The 28000-nt window shown below is 46.2% G+C and overlaps 1 long non-coding RNA gene across 1 annotated transcript; it reads right to left on the minus strand.

Moving 5' to 3' along the window:
* Window positions 1-11628: 11628 nt before the first annotated feature.
* LOC131423566 (uncharacterized) lies at window positions 11629-20691 on the minus strand. Its single transcript, XR_009225291.1, has 3 exons — window positions 20315-20691; window positions 16558-16727; window positions 11629-15287 (listed from the first exon to the last, which is right to left on the minus strand). It is a non-coding gene; the product is annotated as an uncharacterized LOC131423566 (long non-coding RNA).
* Between the last annotated feature and the right edge of the window lie 7309 nt (window positions 20692-28000).

Here is a 28000-nt window from a genome sequence, read left to right on the forward strand (position 1 = left end):
AGTCTTAAATAATTAGTGAAGAACAAAACAGAAATTGTCAGAAATATACTTACAAAAGCACAGCCCCTGATACATCTAGTCCACGTGGGTGCTGAGACTAGACAAATAAAAGATGGCTCCGGTGGTTTATTTCAGGGGGTACATCAAAGGCAGAGATAAGGTGTCAGGGACAGAGTCTTGCTTCATGATGTCTTGCAGTCAGCAGGTTGACTGATATCTTGGTAGGTCACACCCATCTCAGGTGGAGTGTGGGATCTTTGGCAGAAGTTGAGGGGGAAGTTCACCTGCATCAGGTGGTCAATCCCTATGGAGGTGCCACAGCAAGTTCTCAATGCAGACTTATCCTCTCAGTAGGCTACGATGAGCAACATAGTCCACACACAGCCCGTGACATCATTCTTTGTTACATATGTGTGCATGCACACTATATAAAAATGTAACTTGACTAATATCATTTCCCTGTATTTCCCCCTTTCGCTCCCCTCCTCCCAGTCCCTTTCCTGTACTGATTGATCTCTGTTTGATTTTCCTGAGATCACCCCCAACATTTTTTCTCTTTTTCTTCTCTGGCTTCCACACATGAGAGAAAATATACAACTCTTGACCTTCTGATTTTGACTTTTTTCACTTAACATAATGTTCTCAAGTTCCATCCATTTTCCTGCAAATGACATATTTTTCTTTATGGCTGAATAAAACTCCATTGTGTAAATATACCACATTTTCTTTATCCATTCATCCATTCACCCATGGACACCTAGGCTGGTTCCGTAGTTTGGCTACTGTGAATCATGCTGCTATAAACATGGGTCTGCATGTTTTGCTAGAGTGTAACTTTAATTCTTTAGGATAAACACCAAGGGGTGGTATAGCTTGGTCATACAGTGGTTCCCACTTCTAGTCTTTTGAGGAACCTTCCATATATCACAGTGCATTTTTATCCATTTCTCCATTGACAGACATTTGAGTTGTTTGCAGTTTAGGGTTATGAACAAGTGGAACTGCTAAGTCATACAGAAAGTGTGTGTTTAAAATTTATAAGGAACGTCCATACTTTTCCAAAGTGACTACACCATTTTATGTACCTCAGGAATAGTACATGAGAGTTGCAATAGCTCCTCATCCTCATCAACACCTGGCATTGTAAATCATTTTAATTTTGGCTTTTCTAGGTGGGCATGTAGTGGTATCTCATTGTAGCTTTTTTGTAATTTTTTTATTCGTTGTTTAAAACATTACAAAGCTCTTGACATATCATATTTCATACATTACTCATTGTAGCTTTAATTTGCATTGCCTTAATGATGAATGATAGTGTCTTTTCACTTACCTGTACATCTTTCAGATCTTCTGTTTTAATTGTTTATCTTCTTATTGTTGAGCAATTTTTATACTTTTTAATACTCTGAGTGCAAGTCCTTTATATGTGTTTTACAAATATTTCCTCCCAGTCTGTCGCATGAGAAAGGCATTACTTCTTGACAAATAAGAATTTGCTAACTTAGACTCCCTGAGTGTGCAAACCAGAGCAGCAGCCAGGCTCAGGAGAACTTGAGTTTATGAAACTCCATAAACTGGCCTCAGAAGAAGCTTCTCCCTGCTTCCACCTCCACCTCCTAGTTTTCTAGAATTTCATTTATTCCCGTTTTCTATGCTGCATTACTTGCTTTCCATAGCAATTGCCATTTTAGTCAGAAACATGTATGTGGGATGTGTGTTTGTTTCTCTCCTGATGCAAATGAAATACTCTAGTTTCTGCATTTCAGAGTTAGCCCAAAATATGGTTTCAGTGCAAAAAAGCAGCACATATGGAAATTGTACCTTATTATCCTCAATTCAACCTCTGGAAGTCATAACATTGCCTCTGTCTTCTTCTAGTTTCTCTGACTTTTTCGGTCTTTGGAGGAACTTAAAAAAAAGATGTTCCCATCTGAAAGTTTCTGATGATACCCAATGCTCTATTAAAACACTAGCCCCATAGATAAGAATTTCTACTGGAAGCACAAGGCAAGGTCCTGTGGTTAGTGGGATTGGTCCAGAGGTATTTGGGGCCAAGTTGCATCACAGACAGGCCAGGGGTTAGCACATTTATTACAGATTTTCATAACACCTATCTCTTAATCATCCAGAAGGGGAGAAAAAGAGTTAGAAAAAGAGATTTCTAGAGACTCACTGCAAATGAGAATGCTGGTTGCCTATGCATTCTTCCATTCTACCTTTCTTCCTTACAGAGACACAGTGCAATTTAAGGTACGGAGATGAAGAAATTTTATTTTCCAGCCTCCCTCAGAGATGAGGACGGCCACAGGACACAGTTTCACAGACAGAACTTAGGCCGATTTCAGTGACAGGGCTTCCCAGCCCTTGCCCTTCCTGCAGCCGTCACCTTGTGACTGACCCTGAGGGAAAGGCCAGAGGGGCACAGAGACCCCCACCCAGCACCTTGACCACCAGCCAAGCCAGCCCTGTCTACCTCTCGTGGGAATGATAAGCCTCACGTGGCTCTCGATGTGTTTTCCAGGGTTCTTTCTCACTGGTGAACACAACCCCCGACTAACCACCCGCGTTCCAGTTCCCGCCTCTGGGCTGCTGGTAGTGGGAGCGTGGGCAGATGCCTTCCCCCTCAGGTCCCTGGTTCTCCTCATTCATAAGAAAGTTCAGAAAGGCATCAAAAGCGACAGAGCCGTCCCACAATCCCAAGGCATCGTTCACATTCAGTATCGCAGACCAATGTCCAGGTCAGGTTTTGCTGGTGACAGGAATCTCAGGTCACAGGTGCAGCTTGACGGGGATGTGCAGATGTCCCGGGGATTTCTCATGGTGAGGCCGGCGCTTGCTCTCTCCCTTAGCCCCAGCTCCCGGTGGATTGATCGTGTTAACAGATGACAGTATTTGCTTTTTGTTCAGGGGACAAGTCTCATTCTTTTTTCCAGGACAGCCTCAATTTTCAATATGCTTTTCCGGTCACCAAATAAACCTTCTCTCTCTCTAAGTGTATGTATACTTGTCAAACCATGTGCTCAGTGGGGTTTAGATGTGGCCTCCTGTGGGTGACAGTCCCACCCTGCTGCACCCTAAAGCCTCGGCCACCCTCAGTCTTACCTTCCCCACTCCCTACTAAAGGGGGATATTAGGCACATCATATGTGGCATCACTTAGATCCCCCTTGGCCTCACCCTGCTCCAGCCATCCCATGGCTAGGTCCACCAGGGCACTGCCAGCTTCCCACAGCCAGCGAGGGCCTCAGGCCGACTTGACCCGGCAGCTCCTGCCTCCAGCTGCAGCCTCTCTGACAAGGAGCTGCTCTGCTCTCGCTTGAGCTACTGGAGTGGGTGGGCGAGCATGATCCGTGACCAGTGGCAGGAGGACTCTTGGATAAATGCTTCCCCCTTTGCCGGCCTCGGGCAACTATTCGGAGAGCATTTTATGAGGCCTCTCAGAATGTTCCAGCAGAACGGAGCACCAGATGCCTGCAGCAGTGACCACCTGGATGAGGCAGCCTTTGCTTTGGCTTTCCTTGATCTGTCTCTCACCTGCTCCCAGGGGACGGTGTGCACCCACCTAGGAATTACTGGCAGGCAAGCCTTTCGCAGGCTCCTCTTTCTGGGGAATATAAGCTGAGCCAGCAGATTATATATATATAAAAAAAAAAAGGCAAAAAAGTGTGTGTGTGTGTGTGTGTGTGTGTGTGTCGGGGTTTTCCCCCTGCCTTTCTATCTTTGGCTTAGTCACTGACTCATTCCATCTCAGTTGACCACCTGTCACAGAACACTGTTATCTCCCCATTCATGCAATTGTTCCACATGGTTTTGCAAAACTCAGAGTTTGCATAAGTCACAATTACTGCTAGATTATCACCCTGGATTTTGAAGTTGCAGAACCTGTAATGCGAACATTCACGTGCAGATCACTTAAAAATAGTTTTTGCTGTTGAAATCACCGGTATTTTCATGTGTAATGAAAGGAGGACTCTGGCCCCTTTCCTCTGGGCTTAGCATTCAATTTTTTACTCTAAATCAGTTTTCTAAGGTTTACACACATCCTTCCACTCTCGTCCTATCCTGGTGGCTTCTTGCACAAGATTAGAAGGATATGCAGGTAAAGACACAAGCATACCAAAAATAACATGAGTAGGTGCTGAGAGAAATCCCCAAGGATCTCTGGAAACCTGAAAACGAAAAGCCTATCCTCCTGGGAGCTGCTGTCTCCCCTGAGCCCCATCTTCATGGCATTAGTCTCTCCTCCTGTTTCATGTGTTTCCATACATAATGCAACTTTTCCCATATCTCTGACATGTTATCAGCACCTTCTAGAACAATCTGTGTAAGTTCATAAAATTGGCACTAGTCATGACTTTGGGACCTGGGGGCAGCTGTACCTGACTAGGGAGTGTGACCAGGAAGCCCCGTTTGTAGTTTCCTGTCTCTCAGATACTCCAAGGACTAGAAATCATGAGCTCCTAGGAGCTTTCTGATATTTATAAGCAGTCTTGTGAAAATGTCTCCATTAGTGTCTATTTTCAGTTATCCTATTAAATATCCTAGTAGGAAAATAAAAGATCAAAGATCCCAAAGGTCGACCTCCTGCTTCCTAGCTGGCGTCGTGCTGCTCAGCAGCTGAGAGCGGCCAAGTCCCACAGCATTAATATCCTGGGAAAGAGTGGAGTGCGCTGGTCCCTCGGGGATCCTTGCCTGGGTTTGGAGGCATTTTGCACTCTATCAGGCGAAAGGAAACACACATTAGCCAAATATAGGCAGACTGCTCAGATGCTGTGAAGGATTCCCAGTGGAGCTCCTTAGAGCTTTTCTGACTGATCTTCGACTTCAGGGTTACAGTCAAGAAGCCGCATTGCAAGGGATGTGCTCCAACGTGGCAAACAGCTCACCAGCGCCACACCAGCACGGGCCTTCCATAGGCAGAGGGAGGTACTCCCCAGCCAGGAGGGTCAGGAGGGGGTGTAACAAATAAAAGGGACTCACTCCTCAGAGAGGACCCCCCTCAGCTGATGGCCAGACCATCATGCCCAATATTGGCTAAACATTTCAAGCCTAAATTTAGGTAAAAATCAGCATTAGACCCAAAGGGTGAGATTTTTGTCTGCACATCTAGAAAAAAAATCATTACCAACCTTCAGACCACTACAGACAAATACAGTCCCCTGATGTGCAGGGTTAATCTTCTGTTCTATTAGCCCACGGAGTGTAGCACATACCCCTGCTTCACAAAGCCCTGAAAATCCAGAGGGACCTGGGCTCACAGATTTGCTGGAGCTGATGAGAACGAGGCCCCAGAAGCAGGCCCCAAGGTGACACAGAAAGAAGCCCTCCCTCCTTCTGACCCAAGGTGAGGATGGACAGGGGTCAGCAATACCTGAACACCTCTGCCCCGAAGGACTTCGGACAGGGACAGAAAAATGAAGGGACTTTGAACCACTGTTAGCTGCAGAAGTCTGGGAAATGACTGAGCCAGGTATTTGCTAAGCAATTTAATGAGACTACATAAGCAATAAGGAGAGGTTGATAGGGGTTTAGGGTCACTGAAGTTTCCAGGGTGAATTAAGTAAGAGGAGAGAGGATTTAAAAATTAACCTGTGTGTGTATGTACTATGTTCTGAACAGGAATTAAAAAGCAAACAAGGATTCATTGATCCCCTCCTCCTTCCAAAGGAGGACACTGGCATTTCAGGAGCAAAATTGAGTGGTTAAGAGTGCACTGTGCTGGGTCATTAAATGAGGAGGCTAATCAATAGTCAGATGCTGGGGTTTAGGTACCCATTGGCAAGCTAACACGGGGATCTAAAAGGGAATCAGAGAAAGGCTGATTGGCTCAGGAGAGATTACATCTTTAAGGGTTCTCTATTTTAAAAAAATTGCTTGTTCCTCTCACATCTCTTACTTTAATTCAGTATTAACCCAAGGAAAAAAAAAAAGGATCCCACTCTGAGCATTTCTTCTGGTGGCAGGTGACAGATATAAAGGGCCCAATTTGTGATTACGTGATTCACTTATGCAACTGCAATTAAGCTACCAGTTAGGCTCACGTTGCTAAATAAAAATTACAATCTAGTTACTTATTAGCCACCTTGAACCTCTCTCCCTAAGAGCTGGAGGGTTGGTGAGGGAGCCAATTCACACAGAGCCGGAGCGCTCTGCCTTGCTATTTGTTGTGGTCTTAAAATCCAATGGCTCATGAACATCCTGTGTGTGGCTAAACAACCCCGGCTGCCCAGGATGACTCCAGGCTAATCAGATTAACAGGCCCACCAGCCACCTGCCAAGGCGCTTACCTCCCAGTGGGAGGAAACTGATCTGACTCCCTTCCAAGTGAGGTGCGGGGCCCTGCTCTTCAGGAGACCCCCAGATGAAGCTGGGACTTGACAGACCAGGAGGGGAGGCAGAAGCACAGAGGGCGTTTCTCCAGAGCCCATAAAGGTGGGGTTTAGGACACAGAAATCACCAGGGCTCCTTCACTCACTGCCTGTTAGGATTCTGTGGCCAGCAGGTGGTGAGGAAGGAAAACAGAGGGGCAGCAGCTCACACTGGCCCAGTAACTAAAGGCACAGTCAGGAACTCTTTCAGGACTTCCTGGGCACTCCTGGGAGAAACCAGTTGCATCCACTCTTTGCTTATAAACCCATGGATTATAGGTTTTCTGGCTGGAAAGGGCAAGGGAAAAGATGACCCTATTGCCAAATTCTAGAGTCATTCATTGAGGTAGACCCCAGGCCAGTGCTTACCAGGCACTGGGACAACAGGGCAGATTGCAGTGATAGTTACAGGACCATGTGAATGTACTTAATGCCATCAAAGTACACATTTAAAAATGGTGAGAGTAAGTTTTATGTAATGTATATTTTGCTATAATAAAAAAAAAATTCCAGAGTCAATAACGTCAGTGTTATTTCCTGCATAATTCACATAATATACAGCCTACTACTGAGGTTTCTCCGTGTTTTAAAAAAACTACATTACCAAGGGATGCCAAAAAGATAAACTTCAAGGAATTGGAGATGCGCCTCTATCCGTTCCTCTTGAGGCATTCATGTGAAACATTTCCCAGAGAACATGTCAGCCCAGGTCCCTGTGCGTCAGCCTGCTGTGTGCACATCTGCCTCCAGGCCCCAAACCCTCCCCATATCCAGGCGAAGTTGCTGGAAAGCCAGAGTGTGGTTTCCTGGCCCCCAGACACCTCCCTTCTGTTTTTTTTTTTTTTGTTTTAAATCCCAAACATGGTTCTCTCTTTCTTTCCTAATTCCAGGAGAGGGTCGAATGTACTCATTAACACTGAGGTGAAGAGGGTAAGGAGACTTATACAGTCCTTCCCCCTGAGACATTCACATTGCACTGGAAGCTAAGTTTTTAGCAGGAAGAATTAAAATTTAAAATGGGAATAGTATTTGCTCCTCTCTGACTCTTTCCTTCAACCTCTTTTTGTGCCTCAAAAGCAGGTAAGGTTTCTGATTGGACTCTGCTTGCAACTCTCTCAGACAAGCTTGGAATTTTTTCTTTTTTTGCGGGGGAGACAGGGTCACTCAGTTACCGAGCCACATTCCCAACCCTTTCATATATTTTACTTTGAGTCAGGGTCTCGCTGAGTTGTTTAGGGATTCACTAAATTGCTAACCTCAAACTTGGATCCTCCTGCCTCAGCCTCCCAAGTCTCTGGGATTACAGACCTGTGCCACCATGCCCGGTGGAAATTTCTTAACTGAAGTCTCTCCCTGGTTGATTTCTCTATTGGGCTCCACTCTCAGAAGCCCAGACCACGCTCCTGCCCTCAGTTGCCAGGCCCAGAGCCACAGGCCAAGTCAAGTTGTTCACCGGGCACAGAAATGTCTCTGAGGCACCTTCTAAATCTGTCAAGACCAATTTAGAAACAGAAAACTGAAGCCACAGGGAGATGTTGGGGACACACTCGCGGAGAACAGAGCCAGCCTAGGCCTGAAGGCAATTTATTACTAATCAGATGGGTGGTGCCAATGGAATGAGACCACATGGACACTGGCAGAGAGCACAAGGGGAGTTCTGTTTTCATTCAAGCCTGTAGCCGGTCCCGGGACAAAGGAGCAAAGGTCCCTTAAACATAAACACAGGCAACTCTCGGGAGGAAAGAGTCTCTTTTAAATCTGCAAAATCACACCAAGCCTGGACCAGGCCCAGGAGCCTGCCTTCTTAAAAGGGTCCCCTGGGACCAGGGAAGTCACTGGTCAAAATTCAAGATGACGCCTAAGGAGTCAACGTGCGGTGCCACCTTGGCTCTTGTGCCGTGGCGTTGTGGGCGTCCACGGGAGAGAATGTGAGCTCTCTCTTATTTATTGGATCATTTTTCGAAATGGCAGGAAGCTGCAGAGCTAGGCAGCTCTGAATGACCCCAGAGGGTATGCTGTACACACTGTGAGGAGTCGCCAAGGGCCCACAGTGACAAAGCCAAGGAAAACAGGACCCGCGGCTCTGGTTTCCTCCATCCCCTTGGTGCATGGCACCCCCCTGTCCCCAGCTAAGTTCTAAGGCAGGAGGTCATTTTTGTTTCTGGATGGGGCAGTTTGGAGGTGAGACCAGGGGCCTCAACAGAAAAGAAGGCCTGAGGAAGTCTGCAGTCTGCAGAATGAGCGACAGGATGGTCATCAGGTTTAGGGAGCCCCGCGAGGCTCAGAGGACAGAGAAGCTACCCTCTTCCCACTGAGGAGTCAAATTCAGCATCCACAGAGGCCTAAAGGCCCTCAGAGGGGCTCCTCCTCCTCCAGCTGAGGAGCTACCTGCCATCTCTCACAATCTGCTCTTTTTTTTTTTTTTTTTTAAGAGAGAGTGGGGGAGAGAGAGAGAGAGAGAGAGAGAGAGAGAGAGAGAGAGAGAGAGAGAATTTTTTAATATTTATTTTTTTAGTTCTCGGCGGACACAACATCCTTGTTTGTATGTGGTGCTGAGGATCGAACCCGGGCCGCACGCATGCCAGGCGAGTGCACTACCACTTGAACCACATCCCCAGCCCCACAATCTGCTCTTTCTCTTTATCTCAACCCTCTGTCTTTTCTCTCCCAACCTCCCAATTTCTCTAACCTTAAACTCTTCGAGTGCAGGAGGAATAATGAAAAAGGAATTGACTAAGGGTCTGAAAACCTGAGTCTGGAGCTCAACAGCATGACTTCTCTACCAAGTGACTCTGAGCACATTGCGGACACTCTTGTTAGTCACTCCCTCCGTTCTTAATAACTGCCTAATCCATCCCTCTGGGCTGCTGTGAGGACCAACAAGCCATGTGGATGTACTTTGTAAACGCATTTGCCTCTCCGTGCACACGGCCTTGTTTCCACACACCCTCTCCCTGGCGGTCATATTTAATCAGCCATCACATCTTGCTGATCCTGTCCGCCTCTGCATCCCTCCAGCACATTCTTGATTTCCATAGTGTGTTCTTTCCGGTTGACTTGCACCAATGGTCAGTCATCGTTACAGCATTAGGTTCATAGTCTTAGGGCAGGTTTCAACACCTCTCAACAGGTGGCCTGCTACAATGAAAGCAAGTGTCACACCAAAGTCTGACACACAGAGATGGTTATCAGCCTGCAGGAACCAAAGCATCCGACCACCTGGTTTGTCTCAGCTCTCTGTCCTTTCACTAGAAGCAGATGTGACAAGGAGCTAGCAGCAAAACTCAGCTAATTGGTCAGATGACAGAATTCTCCTTAAGCAGATGGATGCAGAATCTAGTGGAATGCTAAGACCCAGGAGTCATTCCAAAGGGTGGGAGCTGCTTATGCCTTGATGGTTCAAAGGCAAGGATGCCCGGATGACTTTACTGACCAAGCCAACAAGCACCATGCATTGCACCAACGAAAAACAAAACCCAGCACCTAGGATGCTATCGAACAAAACTTTTGGTGTTCATAGGGAATAAATGTAACTAAAACACTAGTATCAGACGTGGAAATGTAACAGAACTACCCTTAAAGTGGAAGATTAGGAAACTTGGAATGTTAAATAAATATGCTTAGGGTATTGATTAAACAACTTTAAGTACACATCATCAACACACTAGTTAAAGTTTCTTTAGAGGAAATTATAGATAATATAATGCTGAGTCCATGCAGGCTGCTATAACAAAATATCATAAACTGGATAGCTTGTAAACAACAGAAATTTGTTACTTATAGTTCTATGAACTGGAAAGTCCAGGATCAAGCAGAGTCAGTGTCTGAAAAGGGCCCACTTTTGGATTCACAGATGGGACCCCTCTCTGTGTCCTCACATGGGGGACGGGTAAGCTAGCTCTTGTGGGATCTTTTATTAGGACATCAATTCCATCATGCAGGCTTTGCCCTCATGACCTAATCACCCCCCAAAGGTCTCACCTTCTAGTACCATCACCCACTTTGGGGGTTAAGTTTCAATGTATGAATTTATGAATGAATATATAATGAATGAATGCCATATATAGACTTTCTTCTCCTTTGAACACATGCTATAAGCTTCAGTACATTTCTTCTTTTGCTCTGACCTCCAGTAAACCCAATTATATGTAACAACCCTATGTCTTAAATGTTGTAATCTGACTTTTGGATTCATTTATTCAGCACTTTAACTCCTAATACAATAGAAATCATGTAACCCAGGAGGAAATGGGATAAATAAAAAGTGCCCTGGCTCCAAGGGTCTCTCAGTCTGGAGAAGAGGCAGACTTGGAACCCACAATACTATAAGGACAGCTATGTGCACAGGTTCCAATGGAAACATAAAAGAATCTGTCCTGAGAGGGGAAGCGCCCCACAGTGCTGCATTCTGAAGGAGTATCCATGGCTGGGCCGAGCCTTAGATATCACTGGGGAGTTGGGCAGCATTCCTGGTACAGAAGAAAAAATTCCATAACAATCACTAAAAATTGAACTGGGAGTGGTACAGTGCTTGCCTAGCATGAGTGAGGCCCTGGGTTCAATCCCTAGTACTGCAAAATTAATAATAATAATAATAATAATAATAACAACAGCAGCAGTTAAAATCTCTTAACTCCTATTCTGTCCCAGGCCTCCTCCAGGGAGACAATGTACATGATAAATGGAATCTGCAATCATGGCCATCATTTCATTTCTTCCTCATAACCACACACTGAGACAGATGCCATTATTACCTCCATTCTACAGCTCAAAACCTAAGGCCAAGAGTTTTAAAATAACATGCTTAAGGTCCCAGCCCTAGGAAGGGGCAGAGCTAGGATTTGAACGCAGGTCACTCTGACTTCAAGACTTCAGACTCTGGTCAATTCTGCTGCCCCTCTTGATCTCAGGATCCTGAGATGAAGAACTCAGGCCTGGTGACGCATGTTGGAGCTGAGAGCTTGACTGAACCACGGTCCATGAACCACCCCAACCTGGAGCACAGCTGCCTGAGTCTACTCCATTCCTCTGTCTCTAGCACAGGGTGAAACCACAACAGGGGCTCAATATCATCTAATGACTGAGTCTAGAAAGAATTTCTAGAATAGATTGTTGAACTAGCCACTGCCTAGGGAGTGATTTGGCCCTTCTTTGTAAAACAAGCTGGTTTCCCTTTTAAAATAGGGTTTCCAACATGGCCAACATCAACAGGCACCTGGGCATCTTCCAGGAGGCACACACTGTGAGGGGGAGTGGGAATTCAGCAGGGAACCAAAGAGACAAGGTCCCTCTTGTTAGAGAGCTCCAAACAACCTTCCCCTGACTTGACCTCTCCTATTCTGCAAAATGCCAGGAGACAACAGCTCTTGGACCCTGGCAGCAGGTGGCATCTTGAGGTAGCCCCACCCTTGTGCAGTCCTAGGGTCTTTCCACCCTGCTCAGTCCTACCTAACTACCCAGTCCTGCACTCCCCATCACCCATGCTAGATCTGCACCCTCAAGGGGGCCGGGGTAGTCACTTACCTGGCTACCTAGAGCATGTTGGGGGCCATCAAGTGACTTTCCTAAGTGGGCCAGGGCAGGTAGGACTGCTGAATCAGCAGGGCCACCAGGGACCCTGGGTGCTTTGGCCTAAGGGCTTAGCCTCTGCCAGGCAGGCAGAGGGATTTTTCCCCTAAGAGGAATGCGCCTCTATTCAAATTCCACTCTGCAGGTGTTCCCCCTGTGCCAACAGGAGTGAGGGAGACATAGGATTCAAAACAAAGCATCAGATGTGGAGTCTAGATTCCCACCTCACAATCTGTCTTACCCTGAACCCAAACATGCTGATGTGGCAATTGGAAAGGTCCCCTGGTTGTATGTGCAGGAAGAAGGTGAGGAAGGAAGGGCCCGGGAAGGTGCTGCCCTTTTCCCCAACAGCTTAGCAAGGCAGTGAACCAAGTGCTCGGGCAGAAGGTAGGGCAGAGAGATCACCTATGTGGCGCCCTGAATGGGACACTGTAGGATAATACCCACCCCAAGCTCAGGCTTCCTTAGGAAGTGACCAGCTTCCTGAGCTGGAGGAGACCTCAGCCTTGGGCACTAGACTCTCTTGGGAGTCCTCTCCTACTCTCAGATCACAGCCCGCCTCTGGCTTACAGACAGTGACCTTGTTCCTAGGTTACCTCACTTCTGCTCCCCCTCAGGCTAAGCCAACTGTCCCTGCCAGAGGCTCCCTCCTGGGGCTTCTGGGGCTGCGGAGCGGTATATCTGCAGGACCAACTTCAACCCTGAGATCTGAGCTCCTTTCTCCTCCCTGGGCCTGGCGCTGTGGGGTCATGAGAAAGGAACAGAATAACGTGCTTCCCAGCCCTTTCCTGGGACTAAACACAATACCAGGTTTAAATACCAGGTACATCCCTGAATGTGGGGCTTCTCCAGGTGTTTGTCACACACACAAACCCCTGAGTTCTTCTCCCTCTCCCTAACTATGGGGTCTGAGAGCCACCATGGCCTGAGTCAGGACTGCAAAGTTTCCATAAAGAACCAGATAGTAAATATTTGGGGCTATGTTGGCTATATATAATCTTTGTCAAATATGCCTTGATTTGGGGTTTTGGTGACCTTTTTTTTTCTTTCACAAGCTTTAAAAATATATAAATCATTCTTAGCAGTGCCATGGGCCAGATTTGGCCCATAGTTTGTGGACACTTTTGTGACATTACATTGGCCTTTTTCAACCTCAGTGCAAGTAGGAGGATGATCTCCTCAGAGGGTTTCAATCTAGCTGCCCCCAGGCAAGTGGTCCCCTTGGGTTATGATCATATCCTGATCCAAGGAGCCCTCTACGATCATAATTAACTAAGAGAGACACTTAGCCTAGAGGGATCAGGATTTTCCATCAAAATCTTCAGTCTAAAAAATGGAATTACTTCTCAAAATTGACAAGCTTGGTAATTCAAAACATAGCAGATTCAATAACAACCACTTCGCCAATCATGATCACCAGTTGTTGAAGATCTTCTAAGAGCCAGATTCCAGGTGCCACGGTTCATAGATTCACGCGTGTTTTCCACTCTGCTTCCTGCAGCTGCCTGCATTGTAGACGGCATTGTAGGTGCATGACTTTGAAATTTCAGTCTTTCCCCTCTCCTTTTTCTCTAGCCAAGGTCAATGGAAGAAAGAGACCTAAAGATTATTTTTCTCTTTTATTTGAAGGTTAAATCTCCTTTATAAAGCAGAAGTGGCCATAGGCAAATCATAACTATACCTTTTCCCTTGATTCCATTATGAGAAGCTGAGGCTGATGCTCAGCATCATCAGGCAGAGGTATAGTGAACACCCTAGCCTGAGTCACTCCATTCATTCCTACTTCAATGGTACTCAAACTTGAGAAATATGAGAATCATTCAGATGATTTATTAAAGTAGAGGTTGCTGTGCCCCATCCCACAGAGTTTCTGATGCAATGGGTTAGGCTGGAGCCTGAGAAGATGAATTTCTAAAGAATTCCCAGTATCTGCTGGTCCAGGGACTACACTTTGAGAACCACTACAAAAAAGCACTCATGGTCTTAAGCCAGGTGTTTGTGTGTGTGATGGGAGTTGGAATGTGAATGTTTAAATGCTACTTCCATGGTTGCATATAATGTAAGCTTTATGTGTAGTCTGGATAATAACACCCTATCTAAAGAAGAATTCCCACCTTAAGGTCTTTGGATCTGGTAGCTGATGTTGCTGTACACTAGTTTATGGTCACACTGAGGGTAGACAAACCACCACCTCAGACCACTGCCTATTTTTTGTATAGACTACATTGTAAGGATGGCTTATTTATTTTTAAATTGCTGAAAAGTTAAGAAAGGAATAATATTTAGTGATACATGAAAATTAGATGAAATTCACATTTCAGTGTCCACAAATAAAATCTTACTGGAAACCAGTCATGTCTGCTCTTTGACCCATCATTTACGGTTGCATTTCTGCCACAATTTACAGTTAAGCAGTTTTCACAGAGCCTCTGGGACCCAAGAAGTCTAAAGCATTTAGTACCCTCTCTTGGTCTCTTACAGAAAAGTTGCTGACTTATGGTCTATACTCTTCTTGTTTCTAGGCTAGGATTTCTCTGATAAGATAACCCTAATTCTCCACGTTTTCTTATATTCAATACACTCTGCATTTTTCTGCTTCATTTCTACTCGTTAGAGCAGTTACTTGATCATCTTCTTTCTTATTTTATTTTTTTGCCGTACTGGGGGTTGAACCCAGGGCCTTAAGCCTGCTGAGCAAGTGCTCCATCCCCAGCTACACCACCCCCAGCCCTACCCGATTGTCTTCTGGGAGATGGTTATTGATTCTGGAATGTTTCTTACGGGGCTTTACCTTTCCCTCAGTCAAAAATCACCCTGACTGCATACAAGTTGGGGAAACAAACCTTTCAGTTTTCTGAGAAAATCTTAGTATAAACTGAAATTGAATAAGTCATTCCTTTTGCACCAGAAACCTCAATACAAAGCCTGAAACCGGGAAATTTCCAGCTCTTACTGGGCACAACTTCCTCAGAGCACCTGTTATCACTTTGTGAGTAAAAACAGTTTGTGTTTTTCAGTGTAAACACATATACAAAGATGATTCACGACTCTTATCAGACATTTAAAGAGCTTTTCAGATAGGTCACTCCTCTTTGTCTCTGGCTGAGATAAACAGTTTGGGTTCAGAGTTCATGTTCTCATCAGGACTCAAGGAAACACACTCACCTGCTGCGGTTTACATGCGTTTTGTCCCCCAAAAGCTCATGTGTTGGAGCCTTGGTCCTCAGTGTGGCAGTACCAAGGTGGAGTGAGCTTCCAGAGGTAGAGACTAGTGGGTGGTCACTGGGGGCACTGGCCTTGGATGGGATTAGGTACCTCTCATGGGATCCCAGTTTGTTCTCATCAGAGTGAACTATTATTTAAAAAAAAAAAAAAATTGTAAGGCAGAGGCAGGAGGCTCACAAGTTCAAAGCCAGTCTCAACAACTTATTGAGGCCCTAGGAAACTTAGTGAGAATCTGTCTTGAAATAAAAAATAAAATGAGCTGTGGATGTGGTTCAGCAATTAAACGCCCCTGGGCTTGGGTTCAATTCCCAGTACCAAAGAAGAAAGAAAAAGAAAGAGCAAGACTGTTCGCTCCCCCACTCTGACTTCTTGTCCCACCATGTGACTTCTCTCTCTCACACATGCACTCCCATTGTGATGCCATCTGCCATGATGTGATACAGCCAGAGGAAGCATCACCAGAGATAGCACCATACTCTGGACATTCTATCTCCAAAACCATTGGGTTAAACACATCTCTTTTCTTTATAAAGTATTCAGTCTTGGATATTTTATTATAGTAACAGAAATGGACTAATACATCCAGCAATATGTTTCTTTACCCAAGAATATACTGGAGTCTATTTTGAAGTCACAATGCTTCTTTGCCCTTCTGGGTAGATAACCACATAGTTCTTATCTAGGGCCACTTAACTAGCACAAAGGCATAGACTGCAAAAACCTAACCATAACCATCATTCTTTCTGCATAGAAGGCCAATTTCTTTGCCTGAGTAATAATTTTCTAGCATCTGTGTGAAAGTCTTACATTCCGAGATACGCCACAGTTTTGCCACCAGAGAAAGGAAGAGCCATCTGGCTCCTCTTGGGCTCCTTGGCTTGATTTCCCAGGGCCATTGTCACTGGTTTGGGAGGCCTGGTGCAAAGGCATTCCCCAGGAGGAACAATAGGAGGCAGGGAATCTGCTGGAGCTTGTGACAAGGGGAAACACGTGGACATTCACAACCCTCCCTTTGAATGACACGCCAGGGCATGCGGGAGGTCAGGGCATAGGAAATCTGCCCATTGTCTTGCAGTTGGGGAACTGCAGTGTTTAGATAGAGTTCTCTGATTGCATGCACTCTTAATAGACCGCCCGTGCAGAAGTTCCCCAGCTGTATCTAAAGGGGCAAGTGTTTTGCCAGCAAGGGAAGTCAGGAGGCAGAAAGGACAACTTTGGAATAAATGCTTTGTAGAAGCGAGGTCCTCTTGGCCTGGGTGTCCACAAATCATTAGCTTAGTGCATCAGTAATTAGCCAAGACAGAAGAAACTGCTATAAAGGATGACTTTCCTTGGCATAGCTGGTCAGTACAGTTTTCAAATGACAGTTCCATTTTCCATGAACCCTGCACACCCACCATCTTGCTTGATAGCCAGAGTCCCAAGCAGTATGGATGTGGCATCTCCTTCCTGTAGTCCCTAGAGTTGTCAGAAACTAGCGAGGACTTGGATTTCCATTTCCTTTGATGAGTTTCCCCTGTGTGCTCTCCAGACCCAGCCAGAGTTGGTTCTGGTGGGGACCCAGCGGCTACAAGTAAAAGGAACAATGAGCAGATCTCGTTTGCTATGACCCCACCAATCAAAAGGACTCTCCCCATTCAAACACCAGCCAGGCTAACAGGTACCATTATGAGGTGTCACCTGCCATCTCCTGTGGTAACTTCTCAAATTGACAAATTGGCAAAAAAAAAATTCCCTGTCTGTGGACACAGTCCTGGAGCATGGACCACAAATCAAGTACTTCTTCGCCTTAGTGGTCTAATTTTATTTGTGAATCTTATCATACACACCTCTTTCCCCCTTGCTCATTGGCACCAAGTTTGTAAAACAACAGTCTTGGTGTCATCATCATCATCGTGGAGCAGAGCGAGGAAGGCTCGCCACAGCTGTGTTCCTGGCCAAGGCTGGTCAACAGGTCAGAAGAGCAAAGAATGGGAACCTATCTCCATGGAGTGTCCAAATGGGCCGAGCTAGTACTTCATGAGCAAGATGCCATTGAATCCAAAACCAGACACAAGTTCAAGGACACCAGGAATGAGGACTGAGGACACGGAATTGCAGCCCCCTTTGGAACAGATAAAAAAGATGCACTTTTGCCAAACCTCCTATAAAAGCTATTACCAGTCCTTGAGGTCTTAGAAAGTCTACAATGGAGCAGGAAGTATTTATGAGGAAGAACAAAAATTTTGCAGACATTCACAAAAAGAATTCCTCAAGCAGTGCTTTGTGGGTATGGGAGGCAGGGGCTGTGGATCAAACCATGGTTTATAACTCTGACGATGGTGACTTCTCCTGCTACTTGCCGATAGTGACTTTAAAAGCAGAAAAAGATGGCATGAGCTGAAATAAAGCTAATACATCTTAAATGCTTATGATGCTCTCTGCAGAACTCCAAGCACTTGACATCGTTGACCCACTTATCCTTCACAGCAACCCTTTGGAATAAAGTCCTATGATAGTCCCAAATTTTAGATGAGAAAACTGAGGTATGTTAAAGGTTAGCTGGCTGCAAATTTCATCATGAGGCTAGGGAGGAGCACAGCTAGGATTCAAATCCAGTCTGGCTCTGGGTCCATACCCTTAACAACTGCACTGCTTTCCCAGTCTAAATAACTGACTGAGCAATGACATCATACAAAACACAAAGCCCACTCAACCGGCCAAATGGAAGGAGAAAAGACAACTTCTACTTATTCACTTTCTCATTCTGGAGCTAAGAAAACCTAGAGAGACTGCTGTCAGCACCAGGTGACTTGTGAGACATATGTCTAATTGAAACAAATTGTATCTTTTAAACCCAACAAACCATGCTCCTTGCAGAGTTCTAAATATAGCCAGGCAAGGGTTCAGATTTCCCTTGCAAATGACCAGAAGTGAAGCAACTGTTAAGAGAAGTTGAATCTGGCGAGTGAGTATCCTGCTTTACATTTCAGTTGGATTCCCCTTTTTTAAGGAATACAGAAAACACTCCTGAAGTCAAAGAGTTGAACAAATATTGATGGTGTTTGCTCGTCCTCCTGTTTTAAGGAGAGGATGCCCATGTGGATCTTGGGGCATCCTTAGCAGGACACCACGCATCCAGCAGCACCCCATGGTGCCTCCTCAAGACTTGATCCAGAGATAAGTCTTGGTGCCCAGACACAGTGGCCCCCAGAGTCTGGACCTGCATGTTCAGAGCTGAGAGGCTGTCACCCACAACGGGGGACTGGCAAGGGAGCAAACCTAATGCACCCCTGCTCTACCACTCTCAAAATATGGAAGCCTCTCCCTGTCTTCCCTTCTGGAGCAGGGAAGTGGGTCTGAGTGAGCAGTGACAGATGCTTTAGTGAGATGTAGTCAGAAGGTGAGGGGGGTTTTGTCATTCCTTCTTTATCTCTGTTGTCTCTTTCTGAGGTAGACACAAGCTTCTGACATAGAAAGTGATGCCTCCTTGCTGGGCATGGTGGTGCATGCTTGAGACTTGGGAGGCTGAGGCAGGAGGATCCCAAGTTGGAGGTCAGCTTGGTGAGACCCTGACTCAAAATAAAAATAAAAAGGGTTTGGGATATGTCTCAGTGTTAACGTGTCCCTGGGTTAAATCATCACTACCAAAAAAAAGAAAGGGAGGGGGAGAAAAAAAGATGATTCCTTTCCACAGAAAACACAGTCACATAGATGGGTGCCACCAAACTGAAGGCAGCTGAGCAGAACAGCAGCCAGTGAGCTGTCGACAGCATCGTGGACCCACAGGCAGCAAGGAGGGGCTGCAGCTCCACAGAGTGCAGACCCCTCTGCCCTTCTCTCTGACAGTTCCTGCTTCCTCTCTTTCTCCCCTGCTCTCAGAAGAGAACTGGCAAGTGTGCCCAGAACAGCAGAGGACGTCCTGCCAGGCCACGCCCGGCTGCCTTCAGTGCCTCTGCCTCCGTCATAACTCACCACTGTGGTCAGCATCTGAGCATCCCTACTCAGATACCACCAGGAGGGCTTCTTAGGTTCCTGGCTCTGAGCTAATGCCCATTGTCATTGCATGAGGTCCCCAAAGAAAGAAAGAACAAACGACTGAGCTGCCACTGCCTGCCACTGCCCTAGTATCCTGCACACTGGAAGGCTTGAGCTGGTCGATAGGACAAGGTCATCTGAGGTCTATCCATCATCCACCACAACAGCATCCTCATGCCCGTTAACAAATGCAAATTCCCAGACTTGCTCCAGACCTCCTAAAGCTGAATCCCTGGGTATGGGTCTCAGGAATCAGCAATTTTAGCCAAAAGGACCCATCAGACTGCAGAACCACTCTAAACAGCCTCAGTTCTAAAGGGAACGTCATCCCTGGTCAGACACGCAGTAACAGAGGGGCTGGGCCCCCCACCTAAGGCCTGATGGAAGGAAAGCACCTTGTCGTGGGGCTCCTGGGGCTCCCTTGCCAGAGGGAGCAGCTATTTCCTGGAGCCCTAAGGGCCTGTTCCTCCTTGCATCAGCCCTTGAGTCTGTGTTTTCTTACTGGTGCATCAGGAAGTGTCAGCGCCTTGCCCTTCTGTTCTAACCTCCTCCACGGAGGGGACTCGGGTGCCAAGGACAGACTGGAGGCCTCGAGGTAGGGCAGTCTGGGTGCCCCAGGTGGAGGAGGGCCAGGATCGTACATTCCAGAGAGGACTTTTAAAAAAATTATTAACACATATTAATTGTACAAGGGAATGGGCTTCACTGTGACATATCTATACCCGCATGTATGGTGCCTGGATCATCTCTACACCCCCTTCACCCTCTCTTGCCCTCCCCTTCTTCCCTCTCTCCCAGTTCCTTCCTATTTCCTAAGAGTCCCTCTTCTGCTTACTGGTCGTTTAGTTTTTCAGACAGACTTGTGACTGAACTCCTTTCAGACAGGCCAGATGGGGCTAGACTGAGGGGCAGGCAGAGGTGGTGGTAAAGAACCTGCAGAGGTAGGCGTGATCCAAGAAGTGCCCAGAGCTGCCTCAGAGGGGGGGAGCCCAGGGAAAGGAGAGCCGTGGGCACTGACTGGCATCATGCCCTGTAGTCTCTCCTGCAGAACTGTGACCCTGGTCAGAAGCAGCCCTGGGCAAGGAGCCAGTCACTCAGAGACAGACCCCATAATGGGAAGCAGCCACGGCCCCTCACCCGGTCCTGGCTCTCTCTGTCCTGTTCCCCAAGTTGTCTGTCACTCTCCACATTTGCTCAGTTGCTCTCCACATTTTCTAGAACTTGTAGGAGGTGAATCCATCGGTGGATCCAGATTCTGAAGGAAGCCAGCAAATGTGTCCATGGTTCTGCTGTCCTTCTAAGGAGGCTCTGTGCCTCACACGGACTTGCTTTCCTCAGCCTGATGTATTAGTCTGCTAGAGCTGCTATAACAAAGTATTGTGACTGGGGGACTTAAAACAACAGAAACTTATCCTCACAGTTCTGGAGATTAGAAGTGCAGAATCCAGGTGTCTGCAGGGTTGGTTCCTTTAGGAGGTTCAGGGGGAAGGATCTGTTCCCCACCAATCCCCTAGCTTCTGGTGGTTGCCAACCATCCTCAGCATTCCTTGGCTTATAAACACAGCATTCCAATCATTTCTCTGTCTTCACATGACTCTCCTCCCAGCATGCTGAGTTGCTTGCCCTCTTCTTATAAGGACACCAGTCATATTGGATTGAGGGCCCAACCATAGCAGTATGACATCTGAATTGGATTGAATCTACAGAGGCCCTTTTCCTAACGTCACATTCACAGGTCCCAGGGGGTTAGAACTTGAACATATCTTTTGGGGGGATACTATCTCTCCCACTTCACTTGGATAACAATAGGAAGGATCCAGTGTGATTTCTGCAAACTCTCAGCAACCTTCTAAAGTGTTATTTAACCTCCCAGGGCTACAGCTTCCTCGTTTGGAAAGACAGGTGTCAACAGACAGCTCTTCCAGGCTTGGTGGTCTTTGAATCTGTTTTCTCGTCCAATGTTTCCTCTGTTTCCTCCTCAGATTGGAAACCCACTCCCTGCCCTCCCGCCCTCTCAGTTCTGCTCATGGGTCTGGAAGCTGCAAGGTTTTTGTCCAATATTCCAGATCCTACACTCAATTTCAGGTTGTAACAAGAATAAGCAGTCCCTGTAGCACACAGTCCCCTCGTCTCCCTCCCGGCCTGGTGGCCACTTCATTACTGGCCCATCACAGGGGATTTCAGAGGTTTTCCAGCAGCCCCCCACTGCCCAGCCTGAATTCTCCTTTTATTTGTTTTCCTTGCCTTTCTCTCACCCCTTACCTACACCACCAGATTTCCAGTCTCTCTTTCCGCGCATTGTTCAGCTGCCAGTCAGCCCGAGCACTATTTTCTGCCTTTGTATCCACAAACACCTTTGTTTATATGGAACACACAGAATTTGGCTTCTTGTCTACAGACAAACTGTCTGTGGGCTGCAGGTGTTGTGGAGCCTGCTCCGGGCTGAGACAGGAAGCCCATGTTTTTAACCAACCGTGCTGCTGCTCACTGCCCTGGCCTGACCGTCCTGCCCCTGTGCCTCAGTTTCCCCTGTGGATAATGCAGCAGTGGGACTCCATGGTGGCAACAGGCTCCCAGTGAATAAAAAGAATAGACAAGCTACCTCATACACACCCCTCACATTCCCGCTCTTAACTCCAAGATAACAGGGGCAACAGGGTTCTTCCAACTGCTTCTGATTTGTAGAGCACATTCCTCCAACATTGAAATAACAGCTATTGAGGACATCCTCCAACATGCATTTTTTTCTGAGTTCTAGGGATCAACACCCAAGGCTGCAGGAGCTTGCAGGAAGCACAGGCTCTTGCACTAAAAGCAGGGCGCTGGCCATCTATTTTGACTCTAAAATTTAAGGGTGATTCTATGAGATGCTTTGTCCACTGCATGGAGACAGTGCTCAATGGACACTGGTGAGGGCAAGGTGTCTAGAGAGCAGCAGTGTTCACCTTAGTAACAGGGACCAGAAGGTCAACAGAGACTGCAGCCCCTCAAGAGTGTGAACAGCAAGACGACCTTCAAGGAAGGCGGGCAGCAGGTCCCAACCACTTTCCAACAATTGTGGCCACAGAAGGAGGAGTCCTTGTTCCCTCTGCATTCCAGACCCTTGCTGGGCACCTCAGTGGGTGGTCTGTGGGCTTCCCCCCTCTGGCTCCCCACAGTGGGAGGGGGAGCACAGCAGTGTGGGTGTCTGACAAGTTCCAGCCAGTGATGTTGTCTGGTTGGTGGGAAGCTGTGCGGTTCTGTCAGGGAGCGCAGGGGATAGGAGCAGGACTCCAAGGTGCAGAGGAGGGTCAAGATCACAAGGAGGCTCCAATTTCTCAAAACTAAGGGGGAAGGATGGAAGGGAGGTAAAGGACAGAGATATCTCTCCTCTTGCGATGGCTGGCGACAGCCTCACACCTGGCCTTTCCCAGTGCCTTGGAGTATCCTGTTATGGTTTGGACATGAGTTGTCCCCTGAAACTCCTGTTAATGCAGGAATGTTCAGAGGTACGATGACTGAATGGTGAGAGCTGTGACCTCATCAGTCCATCCTAGCTTGAATGGACTGACTGGACGGTAACTGTAGGCAGGTAGGGCGTGGCTGGAGGGGGTGACCCACCGGAACTGTGCTTTGGAAGGGCTCATTTTCTCTAAGGCTCCTTCCCCTTTCTCTGCTGGCCCCAGTGAGCTGAGATGTCTTCCTCTGTTACACCCTTCTGCCATGATATTCTGTCTCCCCTTGGGTCCAGAGCCATGGAATCAACCATCTAGGGACTGACACTGTGAGCCTAAATAAACTTCCCCTGGTCTAAGTTGTTCTTGTTGGGTATTCTGGTCACAGCAATGACAAGCTGACTACCACAGCCTCTTCTCTAATAGGAGCAAGCCAATGAGGTTTCCCATGGCTGCTTTGCTGAGTCGCGGTCAAGGTTGCCTAGAAAGGCTCAAATATTAGTGACTTGGTGTTCCTTCCTTTCTTCCTCCTTCCACCGGCCTTTGATATCCCAATTCAAGTGTTCAGTAAGAAAGGATGAAGAAGAACAACACAGACACAGAAGGAGGATAACCTAGGGCAATTTGGGTATGAAAAATGTGGAAAATTACATTACAGTTTTGTTTTTAGTTTCTCTGCATTAGAGTGAAGTCTTGGTCATCGTTGACAGAACTTTAGAGCCCCAAGGTGATACCTGTTATAATGCTAGAACCTGGTGGATGCTGCTAGCTCCACCTCAGAGGTGAAGTGACTGAGTCAGAGACAGAGAGCACCCATCCTATCTGAGTTCCACAAAGTCAAAGACTCCACTGAGTGGCAGCGTCCGTTCTAGAAGTTCTGCTTTCCTGCAATGGGCTAAGGCACCTCGTTTGGTCTAGAGCCATAAAAGTCAAGATTTTAAAGTATCCTCTTGAACTTACCCTGGAGGGTTCCAGAACTCTTTCTTTTTGCTTTTTCATGACTGATTTTGCTTATAGAAATAAGTGGCACTATAAATCCCAAACGGCTCCCTACCAGTGTTCTTTTCTCATGGGACTTGAAGTGGTAACTCGGTATGGTCTCAGGCTCTGCAAAGTAATCAGAAACTTAGAGAGTTTTCTTTCTCTTCAAATTTACCAGGGAGAGAGGGCAATTTAAATGGCATTTTATTATCTCAAAGAGACGGCAGAAAGTGTCGCTCCCTGCGACAAGGGTACGTGGGAGACAGGCAGGATCAGCCTGTCGTCTCCGAGGCACCAGCTGTAGGAACCGCCTCCGACAGAGGTAGTGAAGCGCACTAGACCAGCTAGTGTCTCTGGGGCTGAGTGAGAGGGTAAGTGTTGCGACCTGACCCGCCACCCAACCTGGCCCAGAATCCACACTGAGTCAGGAGATGAGTCAACTGTGAAGGTGCAGTAATCTCAACTTTATTGTGTCAGGGACAAGGTTATATAGTGATAGAAGGAGGGAGTAAGAAGAGACAGTAGCAAGAACCAATAAGGGGCAGTTACATCACTATCACTAAGGGGCCTAGGCAGATTTCAGATTAAACCATTAGGCGGGGCTAAGGTCAAAAGCCCGCGCGTGGGCTAAAAGCCCACGAACTCCAATCCAGCCAGGTCACGTATACGGAAATGTTCTGGAAGAACCCATAAGGCCACCTCAGCTAATACCCAATAATGGCTGCGGTCCCAAGGGAGGTAAAAGGTCCCAATAGAAAGTATGTTCTGTAACCAAGAACACACTCATAACTAATTTCTCTTACTAGAAAATTTTCCCTTGGAATTTGAATAAAGCTACCAAGTTCAAACACCTTGCCTGATCTTATTAGACAATCCTGTATTAAATGGTCACTCTTTAAAACCAGTCACAGTTGGAATTCATCATTCCTTTGAACAGCGATGGAGGTAGAAAAAAATAGGAATTTAGCACCATAGCTACCCCCAATTCTTGTGTGGTCTCACTCATGCTAGACCCCTTTGGGCTACTTCCCCCTTCCAGATGGGAAGAAATTGGTTGACAGTATGCTAGTCATCTTTTAAAGAGGACAACACCTGCTCCAGGCCCCAAGTCATTGAGAAGTACACATTAAACCAGAATCTCATTATAGCTGTCAGAATTAAAATGATTGACAGCTAAGAAATCTCATTATGCATGTCTGCAGGATTGCAGCAAAGCTTTGATTAATATTTAGGTGTTCACATTTGCAGAAGCAGCGTTTTTATTTGCACTTAAAGAATTTTTTGATAATGCTCAGACCCAGCACAGAAACTAAGTAATGCTCTGAGAAGGAGGCCACTGCCACACAAAACCAAGATGGATTTTGTTGTTTCTTGCTCAGCTCTGGTTTCCCTTCTCTTGGGCAAAGAAGGAGGTGAGCAGAAGTTATTCGGCCTGTGATTCAAGCCAGGCCATGACACAGACTTGGTCTTGACCTCTGAAAAGCATTTCTAACTTCTTACGTATAATATGACTCATGGCAGATGATTTTAAGATAAATATATCAAAGCACTACGTGTAGTTTCAACCAAGAAGGGTCACATCTACACATTTGGTTACACAAAACTCCATAGCTATGAGGATATCAGCATACAGTAAGTAAAAATATTTCCACAGAATCTTGACTTCATATTTAAAATCAGATTCTTTTTCCAAACTACTCTTTTGGCAGAGTGCGTGGTACTGCTGAATCACGAAGGCTGTGAGCTCCAGTCATTGGAATGGATTTTGGAAACAATGATTGCGCTGGCTATTGAGCTCTTGCCTCTCTGCTCCACCCCCAATGCCAAGCTTCGAATTAGGATTCTGGAGCTGGCCTGCTAAAACCTCATTTATCCTTTCTTCTACTGTTAAAATAACTGATAGACTTTACTAATGCCCATTCCAAATAAAGAGATTTTTTTAAATTCAATATTGGGAGTATTTCATTCCCATCAAAAATTTTCCACGTGGGGCACTTTATGGAGATTGAATGTTTGATGAAGCCTCTGGGACCAGGAGCTGCCCTCTGGATTAGACTCTTAGCAGGGACAAGGAGCACAAAGCAGATGTGAATGCGGCTCTATCTGAAAAAAGACCTGCTCATTCTATTAGTCTCAGGACACACAGATAATTACGGAAAGCTTGAAAATCTCCAAAGCCACAACTGTCTCTTCCTGCAATATCCACTCCAGATAAAAATTACAAATGAGGAAGAAGCATCACTGGGAACTGTGGAGTCTGCAGGGCCCTAAGGACTGTCTGAAGGCCAGGCACCAGGACACAGTTGCTCCAGATTCCACCCAAAGTGACACAAACCAGAGTCCTGCATCCGCTTCCTACGTAGAGGGGAGGACACTACAGGAGACTCTGGTGAGCCAAATGCCCAAGAAGACAGGGCCCCCTGGAAGCATCAAATGCCATCTCCATATCCCCAAACTGAACTTGATAATTTCCACGGTAGCGATTTTTAATATTTTCTTGTCACAGTGGCCAACACCTGAGACTTTCTGTTGATGTTCTAACATTCATAAACACTGTTGGTAACAGGCAGGCCACTATAGTGTGTTCCCTATAAAATGCATAAAGGAGAACATGACCAAACAAAGCCACACAAAGATGTAAATGCCAGGGAAGCCCCTCCAAAAAAGGAGCAGCTAGCTGTCTCTCTCTTAGGACAAGAGATTCCGATTGTGTCTTAGAAAATTAAATTCCTAAGTCCTGGCTCTTCCAGTTCATTTGCTTTTGGTGCCCAAGAATAGTCTTAGCAAATAGTCAAAGCCAGAAAAGTTAAGTCTACAAATGCCAAGGGTCTAGTTTGTGTATTTACATTGGTTGGTCTATTTTGATTAAAATCTAGTAACTAAAGTTCATATAAAGAGATCGCGAAGCCTTAGAAATAGAATGAGATTTGGAGGTAAGCTTTACATTCAAGTCCTGGGACACAGCATTTGACCTTCCCTAGCTTTAGTCTCTTCATCAAGAAAAGAGAGCCAGTAAAGTCTACTTCCCCACGTCACTGTGAGGACAAATACAACATTCTACACTGAAATCCTACTAGAGAACTTCTGTGTCCAGGAACCACTTGAGAGCTCTTGATAACCCCGCTGGCTAACAGCGTCTGTCATACAACAGATGTCCAATAAATATTTGTTGAGTGACTGAATGAATGAATTGCACTGTTTATTGAAATGCTCTGATGGTTGTTATGTTCTTAAAAGTTTATATAGTTCTCAAAGGAAACATGTCAAGGGAGGAGCGACCCAGACATTGGAAAGATTTGGACCATTTTAAGTCTTTGTGTAGTAGTTCATTTAAATAATATCCTTCTCCTAGGAGCTTCAAGATCTTTCCAGGAATTATATCATTAATCACAAATTCTGCTGATAAGAAAGAAAGCAATAAAAAGGCATGCTTGCTAGAGCTGTTGTGTGACAGCTAAAGAAACCAAACATAGTCTGCTACCCTGATCAGCTACCCTGGGCTGTGAGCCTTGGAGTTCATAAAGATTGGCTGTTTCCGGAAATCAGGGATAACGAATGGCAATAACCTGACTTCAGGCTGTAAATAACCCACTGCATTCCTCCTGGCAGGCCCTATTTTTATTTCTTCTTCCTCCTTCTGGACAGAAGGAAAGGAATGCATGCTCTCCACGGCCTTTTGGCATGGAATAGTCTGATGGTAGCATTTGCTCAGTAAATATCATCGTAGGTTCTGCCTTCTCTGTAAAATAACCTCAGTATTTAGACAAAAGCAGGGCATGGAGATCATTTGGCCAATACCCACTCGATCCTCTTATTAACTTCCACCGTGAGCTGGGATGTAGCTCAGTGGGAAAGCATTTGCCTCCCATGCTCAAAACCCTGGGTTCCATCTCCAGAGCCAAAAAAGAAAAGACAAAAAAAAAAAAAAAAGAAAGAAAAGAAAAATTCCATGACCACAGCTCCAGGCTTCTAATGAAAACAAGACTCCACAGCAGCTCAGAACCCTACAGGGGACTGTGAAAAGAAGGACTTGTGGCTGATTCTCCCTTTTACCCCCTAGCTCTGTCTCCCTACAATGCGCAAATCCACTCCAAGCCAGATGAATTTTCCAGGCCCTATCAGTGAAAATGTTATTGCTTCCCTGAATACAAAGATGCTTTTATGCTGCTTAAAGCCCTGGGCATCACACTTATATGTTAGGCAAAGCTACAAATAAAGCCCAGGCCTATTTATATGTGGCATTATTCCTTCTGAACCTCCTTACTAAAGCACCAGAATGGCAGCACCACCGACCTGCATGGGAAGTATAGTCGGCCTACATTGTCTTGTCCATGCTAAACATGGACAGGCTTTTCTTTCTTGTGGTTATTCTTTACACAGAACAGTGTAACAACCATTTACAGAGCAT

Source organism: Marmota monax, unplaced genomic scaffold (genome assembly GCF_021218885.2).
Source record: "Marmota monax isolate L192 unplaced genomic scaffold, Marmota_monax_Labrador192_F-V1.1 WCK01_AAM20220418_F8-fsc00201, whole genome shotgun sequence".
NCBI classification, from domain to species: Eukaryota; Metazoa; Chordata; class Mammalia; order Rodentia; family Sciuridae; genus Marmota; species Marmota monax.